The sequence below is a fragment of the Arvicanthis niloticus genome, chromosome 23 (assembly GCF_011762505.2).
Source record: "Arvicanthis niloticus isolate mArvNil1 chromosome 23, mArvNil1.pat.X, whole genome shotgun sequence".
NCBI lineage: Eukaryota > Metazoa > Chordata > Mammalia > Rodentia > Muridae > Arvicanthis > Arvicanthis niloticus.
In genome coordinates, this window is record NC_133430.1 from 10,380,086 (window position 1) to 10,392,709 (window position 12,624).

The 12,624-nt window shown below is 43.4% G+C and overlaps 1 protein-coding gene across 1 annotated transcript in view; it reads right to left on the bottom strand.

Annotated features, from left to right (window-relative positions):
- The window catches only part of LOC143436791 (ena/VASP-like protein), a 122,995-nt gene that overhangs the window by 80,779 nt on the left and 29,592 nt on the right, over positions 1-12,624 (bottom strand). The gene's annotated exons all lie outside the window — the stretch shown is intronic.

Genomic DNA, 12,624 nt, shown 5'->3' on the forward strand with positions numbered 1-12,624 from the left:
AGTGAACGCTTAGACTCCAGACTGGGAGCTGGATTAGTCTAGAGAAGTCGAACCCAGGGTGCGCTTAGGATCCTGGGTAAATCAAGTAACACATCCCACCTCTACGAATTGTGCAGAGTGGTAGGGTGGGGTTTCTGCAATGAGACTGAGACCTGCTCCATTGTGATCAGCCTAATGACCTCATCTTCCCAAGGCTGTTCCCACTACAAAGGTCAGACACAACCCATGTTGTAAATGAGCATCATACAGGTAATAGCCGGGCTACCTTTCAAGGACAGCCAGAGCATGGAACAATTCTTCCAAATCCAGTGTGCTGCCCTACTGCCAAACTAGCACGGGTGCACACGTTGCCCCAGCGCCACAGTCAAAGTTGAGACTTGCCAACATGCCATGGCTAATATGACCCATGATTAGCAGTCTCCTTTATTTAATTATTTGTTTACTAGGTGTATAACGTCAATTCCTTGAAGTATAAAAATTGCTGTAACACTTTCAAAATAAAAGAAAAGGGAAGTGAGATGTCAGCCAAAAAGAAAGAGGAATGTTTACCCATTTGTAAAGCTCAGGCTGGCGAGATTTGGCAAATGTCCTAAGGGTGCATCCTGACACCTGACATGAAGGGAAGTCTGCAGCATTTGGAGTGCAAATCTCTATAAAATATGGGAGGAAAATCTCAAATAAAAATATGTGAGTCACTCAACTTTTTACAAAAAAAAAAAAAAATCAGTTGCTAATTGTGCTCTGGAGGCAGACCCTCCTCACATCTACTAACTGAGCCTTCAGCATTTCTGTCTCTCCCACATCAGTAACTGGACTTCCTTATCCCACTGTGCCTTAACAAAATCTGTCAAGCACTTTCACAAATCTGATTTTGATGCCACCTTATTTTAAGGTGTCCACAGGACTAAGTAACCTCCCTGGATTATGAGCTACTGTTTCTTCAACATAGGTCCCCTCACAGCAGGGGTGTTCCTTAAGCTCTGTATTTCTAGCTCTTGGGACAGCAATGACAAAAGGGGCATATTCAAAAGAGGTTTACTGAAAGAACCTCCTTTGACCTACACTTGTGTGTGGTCCAGGAGAAAAAAAAATGGTTTAGTTATTCACAGTCACAGAGGTGCTCTGGGTTAAAGTGAAGCTCTTTGTGTAGCTATCGCTGTCTCATAGAGAAAGAAGAGCCCAGAACTCAATTCAGGGAAATGCAATGACCAGACGCAATGAAACAGACAGATGAGTGAGGAAAATCTAGGGTCCTGTTGTCCCCTCCTTAAATAACGCGAGCACCAACCAAGCTGGTCTGAAACACTGTTCCAGTATTTCTCACAAGCATCTGGATGTGACCTTTTGGGGACAACAGCTTTTTGACAGAATCACATTGCATCAGAATACATAGGACACTCAAAGCCATTAAACAGCCTGGCTTTAAATCCCAGAACCTTTACTTGTTAATGCTAATTGCTGGCAAGCCAGATAGCCCACAGGTAAGGCTGTAGTAACATAGACACATGTAGTAATATGTGTGTGGACACAGCCCGTGCATCTCACACAGGAAATGTTTCTGCATCATCTTTACTAGCTCACAAGATAGTCTCTCACTGAGCAGCTCTCATCACTGGGGGCTCTCCATAGAGAGGCCACCTTCAGTCCCGGTGGTGGTGGTATATAGTTTTACCCCCAGCACCCAGGAAGCAGAGGCAGGCAAATCTCCAAGTTCAAGATCAATCCAGTTTTCAGAGTGAGTTCCAGAACAGATAGGGTCACAAAGAGAAACCTAGTCTTGAGGGGTAGGGGTGGAAGGAGCGGCACCTTCTTTAGGAGTGATCTGCCTGATCATTCATGAGGAGGCAAGTGGGAGGAATTTCTGTCCTGTGAGTCCCAGGTCAAGGAGTATGCATTTATCTATCTTTTGGTATCTGTGGGACATTGGGTCTCTAAATAGATAAATCCTCACATGCTCAAGTCACTTATGTAAAATGCTATAGTAACTGCAGATATCTGTATACATTTTATATGCTTTAACTCATCACTAGATAGCATATAATACCTCATACCATGTAACAGGAACATAAACCTATGTATATTATACTTGTTATAATAACAAACAAGTCTGTACAAGTGGAAGGACAGGCAGAGAACTTCTAGGCCCTGTGGCAGTTCTCCATCTATAACTCACTGGTAGAGGGCTGGCTATACAATTCTAGGCTATACCTAAGGTCCTGACAAGAGTCGGTGCAAAAAATGGTAAGAAACCAAATCCTACCAGCAAGTGCATTTTAGATATTGCTGTTCAAGATCCTCAAATTAACAATAAAAAAACAAAGCCCAATATGGTAAGTACAATGTTCCCAACATAAGTGGAAGAGCAACGGCTCAGGCACTGGCTTGTCTAACTAACATGTTCTACTTGTGTAATGCCAACTTAATACCAATGAACCATATAGTGCATCTGCCTCCAGAGGGGGATTTACTCAATAGATGGTGGGCAGCTTGTGGCTCTAAGAAAGGTGTTCTATGGTTTGGCTATGAACTGTGCTAATAGGCTTGGGTTTGAATGCTTCATCTCCAGATGGTGGCACTGCTCTGGGAAGATGCAGAGCCTTTGGAGGTGGAACCTAGCTGGAAAGAGTGGGCTGTTGAGGGTGGACCCTGAGGTTTACAGCCTGGCTCTGCTTCCTGTTCTACTAAGATAGAGCCCCAGCCACACGTTCCTACTGACATAGAGCTGCCTGCTACCATTGCTTCTCTGCCATGATGGACTATATACCCTTAAACCATGAGGCAAAATAAATTCTTCCTCCTTTAAGTGTCCTCTTGACAGGTCTTTATTTGGTCACAGAAATAAGGAAAGTAACTACTGTGGCCTTTTTATGTTATCTTACGTAGTTCACCTGAATGTTATAATTACCAGATTTACAGCAAGGCAAGAGATCTTTAAAAGCTTAAACTGTTCAGATACAACCAGGAAGAAGGCAGGTAGAAACCTGAGCTGACAAGATGTTGGGACCAATGGGAAGAGGAGTCTGCCTCTCAGATTAAGCAGATTCTTGACCACATAGTTACTCTGAACTCCAAAGTATGAGAAATGAGACTGAAGTGAGTTGCCAAGACTTCTAAGAGCTCCAATTTCCTCTGGAGTAAGTCTTCCTGTGAGCATAACATGTTAAATAACACAAATGGTCACTCCAAGGCATCTATCAAAGACTTGAGGTGCAAGAAATACAAACTCCATTTGAGACTTAATTTCCCTTTGTAAATGGGAATAACTACATATTAATTTTTCAGCAACTTATTCTTTAAATCAGCACTTCCATGAAATCCTAAATAAAACAAATATCTTATATAAAAATAGAAAGGCTTGTGCCAAAAGTGGAGGAGCCTAGAACCCTGCTGTGAGATGCCACTCACCCCAAACACATCCTTGGAAGACATCTGGCTTCCGGCAGCTCCTGTCAGTGCTGGTCCTCTCTCCATTCTATAGACCACCAGAGCTGCCCTGGTGGATGCAGCCCCCTTTGTCTTCCAGTGTCACAGGCCTACAATGGCCATTGCAGCCAGTCCCTGTGGCTGTGGCAGAGCACTCTTCCCCAGTCACTGGACAACAGCCGACGAAGCTTCTCTAGAGAAAGAAACCTAACACGCTATGTACAACACCAACATTAACACAAATGTTACTGTGTCCCTGGTAATTTTCAAAAGCTAAATGAGACTATTTTAAACAAGTGACCTTGGGGTGACATGAACACCTGAGTTTTGGAAGCAACATGTTTTCATCAGTGAAATGAACAATTTTCCAAGAAAGCAAACTTCTGGTCTTTGGGGCTCACACTCACAAGAGACTAAGCGGAGCCTCAAGCCCATGTCCTACCAGCTTCACTTGGCAACTGTTTTCCCTTTCACATTTTTAGGTTGTGGGCACACAGCCATGATGTACGTGAAACAAAATAAGATCTGAGCATATGAACAGAGTCTGAGGTGCCAATCAAGTAAAACGAGAAAGCTGTCCTGACATTTACAGATATGAACATTCACTACTGCACTGTGTAGAGACAAAACAGGAGCCACAAACGGAAATCAGCCATGACTAAAAATACCAATCCCACCCCATGGCCCAATGAGGGGTGTTTCCAATGAGTGGAGACTGCGTGGTAAGAAGCGCTTGGGAGTGTCCTCAGATGCCTGCTTCTTTCTAGGCTCCTTTAGTTCTAATTAAGACCCTGCTCCTTCCTTCCCCCATCCTCCACCCTGCGCACTGCTCTGTAGTGTCTTTTCAGTGAAGTCTCAGCTCTGCAGCTGGGCGGTCAGCTTCCACAGCCTCGCTGCTCTAACTCCAGTCTGCCTCTCACTGCAGTCAACCTGGATACTGCACAGGACGGCCTCCTCACTGACTTGGCTCTACATTCTGTGCACCCCATTTCCAGTTCTCCTTGGTCCCCTAACTTAAATGTTTCCCCTTCCTCCACAGTGGTTACAGTAAGGAGGGTTCTGATTGCTAGTACACTGCTCTCTACTGAAACCTCAAGGCTTATTCTTAAAGGCTAAGAAAGCCTCAAGTTTCACCACATACCACAGTGAGGAAGACAGCACATACTTTGTGGGATGTCGTGAAGATGAGGAAATGCATGGCACACAGAAACCACAGCTGATGGTAGCTCATGTGGATGTGTCAAAAGCCTGCCAAGTCCTCTTCTTAAACAAAGCAGTTAAAACTCAAAACTCACCGTGAAAATAGTTAACAAAACTGAACAACCCCTCACTGTACACTGTCTCATGTTAAACAACTTGGTCTGGTACAGGACTTAAGCCCTCTAACTGCACAAGGCACGTGTCTGACAGGACTGGCTGGGGAGACCTGAGGAGACAGTTCCAGAATCCAAATATTACAGCTTGTCCCAAAAAACAGACTACAACTATGGTAGTTGAATGAGATTGTCCCCTGAGGCTCATATTTTGAATATTTGGCTCCCAGTTGGTGGACTGCTTAGGGAAGACTGAGGGATGTGGCCTAGTTGGAGGAGGTGTGCCACTGGGGTTGGACTTTTGAAAGTCTAAGCCAGCCAGGCAGTCTTGCTCTCTCTCTGCCTACAGCTTACATATCAGACGTGAGCTCTCAGAGCCATGCATGCTTCCTGTCATGAAAGTGAACTCACCCTCTGAAACAGTAAGCCAGCCCCCAGTCCTCCCCCACATTACTCACTTCAACTGGACTTCCAGTGATAATTTAACTTTAAAATAAATGTAAACTAAAGCCACTCCATATCTCCATTTTGAGGAAATCTAAATTAAGCCACCAAAAGGAAATGTTCTACTAAAAGCAAACATAATTACATCTTAAAATTCACTACTGCTCAAAAGTGAGTTTTTTCATTCCCATCTCTACAACAGACTCGGGCAACAAACAGCCATTCTCCTAGACTTTTTTTTTTTCTAACAAAGTCTTGAAGAAGATACTGAAGACAAGGCTCAGTCTGTAATGTGCTTATGGCACAAGTAAATAAGGGCCTCAATTTGGGGGCTGGAGAGATGGCTCAGTGGTTAAGAGCACTGACTGCTCTTCCAGAGGTCCTGAGTTCAATTCCCAGCAACTACATGGTGACAATCATCTGTAATGGGATTTGATTCCCTCTTCTGGTGTGTCTGAAGAAAGTTACACTGTACAGTATACTCAATATACATAAAATAAATAAATTCTAAAAAAAAAAAAAAAAGTGGGTCCTCTCACTTCAAATAATTAAAAAAAAAAGATTTGAGTGACAATGATCCAATTGACTGAATATCAGAATGATCCTAAAACACAGAGGAATAGCTTGTAAAAAAGCCACAGGTAAAGAACAACTAACTTAGCATTCATCCCTCTAACATGGTAAGAGTGGAATAGACAAGGTAAGCGGGCGCTGAACAGAGGAAAATACAAGGACTTTATGAATCAAGGAATCAGAGGGGTTCTTTTGGTGGTGGTAGGTAATGTAATCTGGTTCTCATTTTTTAATGGAAAATGAACACAGAGAGACCAGTTATAGCTGGCCCTGTTAAGAGATGATAGAATTTGAATCTTAAAATTCATATGGAAACACTTAAGACATCAGATATCCAGAGCAATCCTGACTCTAAGTTATACTACAGAGCCATAGTGATGAAAACAATATGGTACTGGCACACAGGCGCACACACACACACACACACAGAGAGAGAGAGAGAGAGAGAGAGAGAGAGAGAGAGAGAGAGAGTCACCCCTATGAATAGAACAAAGGACTGAGATATAAGTCCACACAACTACCACCACCTAATTTTTGTTAAAAATGCCAAAAATACAAATTGAACAAATTGTGTCTTCTTCCAACAAATGGTGCTGTAAAAGTTATGTCTGATACTAGATCTGTATGTCTCACCCTGCACAAAACGGAACAACTCCAAATGGACCAAAGGCCTGAGTTTTATTGTTGTTGGGGTTTTGTTGGGTTTTTTTGTTTTGTTTTTGTTTGTATGTGTGTGTGTGTTTTGTGTGGTGTGTGTGTGTGTGTGTGCGTGTGCGTGTGTGTGTGTGTGTGTTCTGCAGTGGGCCGTGAGAACTACAGTGGCTCATAACCAATCAGTGTGATGAGAACAAGTGACCGTCTAATAAATAGCCATAGATTGGGCATCACCCCCACCTCCGGGCTACCGCCCCTCCCGAGTATCTATAGGCAATTCACTCTGCTAAAGGAAGGAAAGACCTTTTCTTCAACTGATAAGGTGCCTGGGTTCCCCTGAGAACCCTCATGTAACTTACTGGGTCATGCAGCTGAGTGGGAGGGGTAAGGAAGTGTAACAAGACATTAATATGATCAAAATATATTACACAGAAGTGTAACAAAGCCCACTGTGTATAGTTAATATATTCTAAAAGCAAATAAAAAGGTGACGGAGCCAGCAAGATGACTTAATGGGTAAGGTGCTTGCTGCCAAGTCTGAGAACCTGAGTTCAATTCCTGGGAACCACACGGTAGGAGGAATGACTCCTGCAAGCTGTCCTCTGACCTCTACATATGTTCTATGACACACAGGCACCTTCTTCCCAGCCCCACCTCCCCACAGAAATAAATGTAGAAAAGAAAAGAAGAAAGGGGCCGGGGTAGAGTTTGGCCTCAGCAACAGCAGCAGACAAAACCGCTTGATTTCAGTTATGTGTTAGAGGTAATCTTTCTCACCACTCAATTGCTTCATTGTGGTCTTAGATTCATAATGAAAAAGACCAAAAACTCTTCTAAATAGTCTTTTAAAAATGAAGACCACAGCTAACACCACAGGCCAAAGAAGTGTAAGCTCTGTGAGGGGGAACTTGGCATATTTCACTGTTTTACTCCAGGGTCAGACACGAGCATCACTTAGCTGGTGAGTTAGTCAGATGCTCATGGACTTAAAGAGGTTCACGGGAGATGAAACTGGATCCAGACAGCAGTCTTCAACAGGAGATTATTCTTCTGAACAAGGGAGCTGTCCCAGTATTGTCCTGATGTACTGAAATTTGTCAAGACATTTCCAGAAATAGATGGAAAACCAGGAAAATGAGAAGCATGTAAAGCAAGTGCGTGATCGGTTGAGAGATACCTCACCAGCATCGCCTTCACAACGAGCACTGCTCTATCTTCTTCATAAGTGACACAAGTCAAAGATGAAGTCAGAATCAGACCTTCCCAAGTTCAGAGCAGACCTCCAAAGCCGGTACTGAAGGCTTGGCTACAAGCCCATTAGGTAGCAGTGGCATCCTTAGGAGTTGTGGTCCGAGTGTGAAATGCACCCCTCCTATATGCACCTCAGACTCATATGTTTGAACATTTGGCCCCAAGCTGGTGGTGTCATTTGGGAAGTTCCTAAAGGAGAATGCTGGAGAAAGTGGATCACTGTGAGATAAGCCTTGAGGTTTTACTGCTTGTCCCTACTTACTGTTCATTCTCCACTTCCTGACGATAGATGCAATGTGACCAGCCTGCACCCTCAATTGCTACCATGCCACCCTACTGTGGTGGGACACTGACATCAAGCTGTAAGGCAGAAGAAACCCTTCACTTCTTAAGTTGCTTTTGCCCAGTTACTTTGTCACAGCAATAAGAAAATGACTAATATGAAGAGGTAGAGCCTAATGGGAGAAAGCTAGCCATTAGCACATTAGGATGCTAGCCCCCTTTTCCTGTTTGCTGGCTACTAGGTAGGTGAGCAGCTTCCTCTACCACGTGCTTCTGCCATGCTGTTGAGTGTTGCACCAAAACCAAAGCAAGCAAGCAAGCAAGGGACTATGGACAGAAACCTCCAACACTGAGCCACAGTAAATCTTTCTTCCTTATAAGTCCAATATCCCAGATCTTTTTGTCAGAAGGTTGGAAAAGCTAAGGAAGAAATGTTGTACCACAGGAGTGGCTGGTGCTCTGACAACATGTGATGACATGCTTTAAGAACTGGTCTGCTGGAGAGAAAAGATAGGAGAGAGCTGGAGAGATGGCTCAGTCAGACAGTGCTTGCCACACAAGCATGAGGATTTGAGTTTGATCCCAGAACCCATGCAAGAAGCTGGGTGCAGTGACACATTCTTCTCATCCCAGCCCTGGGCAAGAGGAAAACAGGTGGGTCTCTGAGGCTTCCTAGGCAGCAAGGCTTCCTGAGCTTTAAACAAAATGACAGATGGGGTCTTAAAAAACAAAGTGAATGGTACCTGAGGAATGATACACAAAGCTGATGTCTGGTACACACACACACACACACACACACACACACACACACACCATGGTGGCACTGGAAAGGTTTGGAGAGGCAGGATAAAGAAAACCTTAAAGTCTGTAATTGCTACTTATTTATGCTGGTCCTTCCTGATGGCATTTTAGGGCACAGAATACTGATAGAAATGTGGACAGTTACCCTGCTGATGTAGTATCATATGGAAGCCACGACTCTGATGAGACTAAAGGTCATTGTTCTATTCTAATAAATAACTTCTCTCTATACTGTCCATCCAAGACTTAATGGGAAGGTATATTTAAATATGATAACCTAATTACTCTGGCATGGTGGGTAAGTGTTCAGTCCCCAGGACCTACATGGTGGAAGGCAAGAACCGATTCCCACAGTGGTTCTCTGATTTTCACCCACACTGGAATACATGTGTGTATTTGCACACACACAATAAATGGAAATCCTTTTGCTGTTCCTCATTTTTTTTTTTTTTTTTTTTGAGACAGGGTTTCTCTATATGGCCCTGGTTGTCCTGACCTCACTCTGTAGACCAGGCTGTCCTGGAACTCAGAGGTCTGCCCGCCTCTTGTCTCCCAAGTGCTAGGATCGAAAGTATGTGCCACCACTATTTAACAAAATGGTAAATCTTTTTAATTAAAAAAGGGTGAGTGTAAGAGGCTGGAAAGATGGCTTGGCAGTTAAGAGCACAGCTACTTTTGCAGAGGACCCAGATTTGATTCCCAGCATCCACATGGCTGCTCACAACCATCCACAGCTTCAGTTACAGGGGATCTGATGGCTTCTTCTGCCCTCTGTGGGCACTGCATGCACACAGCACACAGGCATGCATGTAGGCAAAATACCTCTACATGTTTAAAAAGTTCAGAATGAATGTGATACCAACTATGCAGACTATCCAGAAGTTCCCTAAAACTCTGAACATCTAACTAGTACAGTGACCATCAAGCTTGGGACCCATCAGTAAGCACACATGTTCCACTGCCTTCATTCTTCTGCCCTAGGCTATCCTACAAGAAGAACATTACAACATCTGGCAAAGATTGAAAGAGATAGTTTATGTTAAGTGGTTAGAACAGCACAGTGTAAAACCCTCAAACCTATGGCTATTATTATCATTCACACTAACTGAGGAACACTCAGGTCCAAGCATGAAGCTATTCTTTTGAGCTCAGGGTTTACCACTGTTTCACAAATTATAGGAAAAGGTTAAATTAGTCCCCAGAGAACGCTTACTTCACCAGAGAGCACTGCACCGTTTATGATCAGTTTAATGGTAAAGAGAAATCTCTGACCTCCTTCTCCATGAAGACAAAAGATGGACCAACTGCTGAGAGGAGCCTGGAAGACATATTTAGGTTTATGAGGCTCCTGTGAGCCTCAGTGAGGCAGAAGCATGCCTGACAGTCATACACCACAACCCTCTCTAGCTCAGCCCAGGACTATGAGGAAACTATTTCCAAACCTCAGTTTCTCCTCAGAAAGACATGTGGTGCTCTCACTTTTGAGGGGGGAGGAGGAGGTCTGACTTCTGACAGGAATTGGCCAGTTAGGGGCCACTGAGAAAGGGTGGCTGCTACAGGCTCTGAAAGTGGAATACCACAAAGCAACACTAGAGAGAACTCCTCTACCAAGACTTGCTACAGCCCCTGAGCTGGACTGACTTTAAGTAGAAGCTGGGATCTTGAGTACAAACAGGCAAACCTTAATCTGTAGAGTGTTACAAGCCTCCAAAGGCCTATCTCCTTGAGAGACATCCAGAATTTAGCCAAGGTGACCGGTAAGGTTTCTTCCTGTGCAAAGCCATTCTGAAGAAACTGGGAAAGGTGGCTTTTTTTTCCCCAAACACTCAAACCTCAACAAAAAATAATATAGAGTATACAACAACAGTAGCAACAGCAAAACAAAACAAAACAAAAAACTGGGGACCATGGCCTAGTCAAAGTTACAAACTAAATGACCAGAAATAGCCCTATAGAAAGAAAATATATGAGCTGCCAAGGGACACCAAATACCCAACAATAAGGACGCTCCATGAACTGAAAGACAGCATGGTGACCACAGAAAGAAGTCAGGACTGCAATGGGCAGTGGGAACATCGGCAGAGAGAACGAGGGAAAAATGGAACCTTCACTGCGAGGGTCCAAGGCAGACTCACCAGGCAGAAGAACGAACCAACAAACGCAATGTCAAGGTGTCTGAAATACTGAGTCAGGTGCCAAGCATGGTGGCACACACCTTTATTCCTACACTAAAGTTAGGGCAGACAGAGGCCAGTCTGGTCTACAGAGCAAGTTCCAGGATAGCCAAAGCTACTCAGAGAAACTCTGTCTCAAAAAATAATAAAATCAAATACTGAGTCAGTGGGAGAAAGAAGTTAAGCAGAGCAGCATATACCTATAAGTCCAGCACTAGGGAGGCTGAGGCAGGAGGATCACAAGGTCAAGGGCAGCCTGGGCTACAAAATGAAACCTTTTTTCCAAAAAGAGGAGATAATGAAGTAAAGAGAGCCTTGATGGACTTACAGAGGATTATCAGGTGGGACAAAAAAAAAAAATCCATTATGGGAATCTCAGAGGAACAAGAAACAAGAGAAGGGCAAATTTGAGGAGAGAAACAGATAAGTCCAAGAAGTTCAACAAACTCCATCTGAGTTTAAATCCAGGAGACCTACATTAATACACACAATAACCAAGGTGTCAAAACGCACAAAGAACTCAAGAGGGCACTCAGCAGCTAACAGCTCCTGAGCTCCTGCAAGATTATCAAAAGTTTCCAGATAAAACACCAAAAGCTGGAAGGGTAAGAGGACATATTCAAAGTGATGAGAGAGAGAGACAGACAGACAGACAGACAGAGCACAAAATATGCATGTCTTTCAAAAGCAGAGAAATTGAGACTTTCCCAGATAAACAAGGATGGCACTAGCGCTGTTCAGCAGAAACACTACAGTGTGTCTTCCAAGTTGAGCCAACAGTAAGCAGCAATACAAACCTCGTGAATACATGAGACGACCAGGTGAAGAATTCCACAGTACTGTAACGAAGATGCATATGCCATTTTAAAATTTGGTGTCAAATTTAAAAAGTAAATAAAAAGTAGCTCCAATTTTTTTTATTGAATATGCAATAAAAAGTAGTAATCTTTATCATAATTACTATAAAATGAGGGAAATAAAGTGAGATATAAAGGGTTAAATTATCAGCAACTTGTCAGTTTAAAGTAAATTGTTGTAACTTTAAGATTTTTATGTAATTACAACTTTATGCAATTGCAATAGTACCCATACCAAAAATTACAAAAAAAGAAATGAGAAAGAAATTAAAACACGTCACTAAGAAAAATCAAGAAGGCATCAAGTGGAGACAAACAGAAAATAACTGAGTAACAGCAACTACTTTAAATATTAAAAGACATGCTTAGTGGATGGAGTCGGATCCAGCTGGAGCCAGTCTAGATCTAAACTCACACCCAGCTGAACAAGATAGAAATGATGGCCAGTGCAAATACAAGCTCCTGAACTCCAAACCCATCACTGGCCAGAGGAAAGGATTACACAGTGACAAGGGTCAGTTCCCCAGGAGATACAACAACGGTAAACATAAACACACCTCACTGCAGATCTCTCAAATACAGGCGCAAACACTGACAAAAGTAAGTGGACATATAGTTACACAGGCATCCAACAAGCTGCCTGCCGGTCCTTATATCCACCTAGATGAAACCATGGCAGGCAAGGGGCTCTTCAAGTGTTGGTCTTTCCACTCTCCCCTCAACACTCAGCATAGTGAGCAGCAGCAGCAGCAGCAAGCAAGCAAATGAAGTAGCAACAGCAAGTGCCCTGTAGTGGTGTAGTATCCTCAGGATGTAGCTGGACAAGCCTTGATTGCCTAGGGAACCAAGGCT